This window comes from Fukomys damarensis, unplaced genomic scaffold, assembly GCF_012274545.1.
Source record: "Fukomys damarensis isolate Sample0158 unplaced genomic scaffold, DMR_v1.0_HiC HiC_scaffold_12, whole genome shotgun sequence".
In the NCBI taxonomy this organism is placed as follows: domain Eukaryota; kingdom Metazoa; phylum Chordata; class Mammalia; order Rodentia; family Bathyergidae; genus Fukomys; species Fukomys damarensis.
The window spans coordinates 56,418,600-56,421,700 of NW_022900924.1; the positions used below are offsets into that span (position 1 = coordinate 56,418,600).

The 3,101-nt window shown below is 46.3% G+C and overlaps 1 protein-coding gene across 2 annotated transcripts in view; it reads right to left on the minus strand.

Moving 5' to 3' along the window:
* The window catches only part of Znf660 (zinc finger protein 660), a 10,120-nt gene extending 7,096 nt beyond the window's left edge, over positions 1-3,024 (minus strand). The window contains exons 1-3 of one of the 2 annotated variants that reach the window (XR_780310.2): positions 2,847-3,024; positions 2,152-2,257; positions 1,329-1,442 (exon numbers count right to left, since the gene is read on the minus strand). The gene's annotated coding sequence lies outside the window, so the exon portion shown is untranslated. The remainder of the gene's footprint in view (positions 1-1,328; positions 1,443-2,151; positions 2,258-2,846) is intronic. The other variant, XM_010624429.2, reaches the window with a different exon arrangement.
* Positions 3,025-3,101: the final 77 nt, after the last annotated feature.

The following is a 3,101-nucleotide window of genomic DNA, read 5'->3' on the forward strand; positions in this document are numbered from 1 at the left end:
CGTGCGCCACCACGCCCGGCTTCATTATAGAAATTTTAAATCATACCTCATATATTCTTTTCTCTGCCTTGCTCTTCTCCTCTCATTACTCCCTTTCTCTATGTAACTTGTCAGTGTAGTTTGCCAGGCATTAATGTTAATTTCCCTGAATTCCTGTATTTCCCTCCTTTCTGCCACCTCGCAGAATATTCACGTTTCTCTCAGCTTTATAAAGTGGAAAGCAGAGGAGAAAGACAGCTGGGTACCCCATCCCATGGAGAGGGGGAAGAAGGGAAAGATTCCATGAGATGCTACTGAGGAATAGAGTAATCCTGCATCTTGGTTCTCCAAGACCAGTGGTGGCTTACAGGTGCACCCCAATATCATATTTTATAATTCCTTCCTTAACTCACAAAAGTACACCCGTTTGGATATAAACTTTGCACATATCCAAAACGGAAATTAGGATGAGAATACTCTGGGAAGATTAGCTCACATGGATTAGAAAGGAGAAAGAGAATGAAGGAAGGGAAATGAATTAGGTACAGACTTTAAGAATGCGGTACTGATGTCCACCAGAGGGCCTGGTGACCAATAAGTATTCGCTGAATGAACCAGGAACAAAATCCCAAGACCCTAGTCCTAGATAATGACAGAAGAGAGAACAATGAGATCCAGCTATTCTGAGACACCATCCATATTCATCAGACTGCACCCGGAGGGTGACTGACAGAAACAACCCAAGGGCACCTGGGATCCAGAAAGGTAGTGTCATAAGGAACACGGGAATACGGGAAAACACTTTAAACACGGTGGAGAGTACAGAATCAGGAATACAAAGTTGAGAATAAGATGAGGACATCATAAAAACATATAAGGTTACCAAGATAGGGATGTGGGTTGGAAGAGGCAGATGGAGAAAAAGAAATGCACAGGGAGGCTCAGGGTGTTTCTATAGAAAGAAGCAGGACTACGCAGATCAGGGAAGGCTAGTCTGAGGGGAAAAGACCTAACTTTTGTCTGCTTCCTGGCTACATGGATGTGGAATTCATAGGAAGAATTCCTGGACCCTGAGGAGTAAGGTCTTGGGGACGGTAGCAAGAGTCAGGAAAGATAGGCCGTAGAGCAAGTGGGACCCTAACAGCGTTCAGAAAACCATACCATAATCTCAGGAGAATGGATGAACACCAATGAGGACTAACAGATCTGCGACCCACAAATCCCTGAGGCTGGTAGGTAGATAGATGTTCTCACCCCAGGATCCTACCCCATTTTGGGGTTTGAGGAACCCACAAAGTGCAGAGTCCTATTCCCAGAAACAGTGAGAGCAAGAGTGTGAGAGACTTTACCAAGGCAAGCTGTATGCCTTTCATCACCAGTGTCATTTGTTTGGGTCCTTCTGAGCAATGGTCACATGGCCTTTGGTCATTAACTGCAACTAAGTGAAGAATAGGAGGAAACACCTGAAATAAATTCAAGATACAGATCAGCAAAATGTGAAAATTGAAAAAAAAATCCAGTACCAAGAAATATGAAAATATGAAGTTCTTATCACAATATAACACAAAGTCTAACACTATAATAATAAAAAAGCCAATACATTTGACTATATAACATTTTCTGTACTTCAGAAACAATCTGCAATACAAACCAGAGCGTACCTTACATGAGAACTGTTTGTGCGCACGTCTGTGCCCCTCCTCCTTACAGGGACACATAATCCCCAGGCCCACAGAAGGCAGAGCCCATGAGATTAGCCTTGGGTACCACACAGTGCCTGGCACAAACAGGGCTCACATGGGTCCAGATTCTCTATCAAAGAGTGCACACAGGATGGTTAGAGGCGACTCCACCACCATCTTGTCATTCTGGGCTTCTTAGGGTTCGATGCACACCGTGACAGTATTTGCATTCTTGTCAGTTCTGTTGCAACACAGCCACCGAAGGGCCTAAATTCTCTAAGAAACCAGTCAGTCCCACTGCCCAGATGTTCTCAGAAGCCAGAGCTGGAAGGACCTCCCAAACTACCTAGTCATATATTCAAATACACAGATGGGGAGACTGGAATCTGAGGAGAGCTGTGTATTTGTTTCCCACATCCGTTAGGAAGCAGGTTTTCTGTCCCTGTCACAGTCTGCCTCACTCTGCTCAGAAGAGAAGGGAATGACTCACCCTCACTCCTACATACAGCAGCTGCTCACCAAAGATCTGGCCAGCACGGACCTTGCTGATCTCCCCCTTGGGCTCAGTGGGGAAGCTCCCAGTGTGTCTCGAATCACTGTAAACAGATACATATTATGAAATCCTCATCAGGCCGAGTGGCACCTGTCTGAAACCCCATCACTCGGCAGGAGGCTGAGGCAGAAGGACCATGATGAGTTCCAGCTCAGCCTGGACTATGTACTGAGAATTTGTCTCAAAAAAAATTTTTTTTGAGTTCTCTGAGATCTCAACTCCAAGTGGACAGTCAGGGCATGTCCATCCTTGGGCAGCTCCCTATCCGGTGGAACTGTGAGCGGAGTGATGATTCCCATCTTAGAGATATGGAAATGAGGTTCCCCGGCACTGAATGAATCTCCCAAGATCAGGTGACACTCGAGTGACAAGCCTTCTATGTCCCAATGAAATTTTCATTCTAACACATCAAAGCTGCTTCTTTTCAAATGCCACTGCCTTGATATTAAAAGCCTCCATATTCTCCTCTAACTGTAAAATGCATTTCAGGGGGAATTTCTCCGCAGTCTAGCTTTCGAGAAAAATTAGCAGAACATGGAAGACGGGGGAACTCAGCTAAGGGTCTCTCCTTAAACGCCTGTCACTGTAAGACACAAGCGGGAAAACAAGTTTGTTTTTCCCCTCTCGATTACCCAATTTTTAGTTATTAGGTGCTCAGACGGCCTCCAACCCTTCGAGAGAGTTGCTTTTCTTCCTTCCCAGAACACAGTTCCGCCTGGTACAAACTGGATCCCCGGAGCTTAGCCTGCACAGACGCTCCAAGAGCACTTGTTTTGTGAACAAATGAATGGCAGTGCCCCAGGGTTCGCACTGGCAACAAAGGCGGGACGGCAGAGGCGCGGCGGCGGGAGTCCGGAGAGGGCGGGCAGCACCGTCCCCAGCCCGGC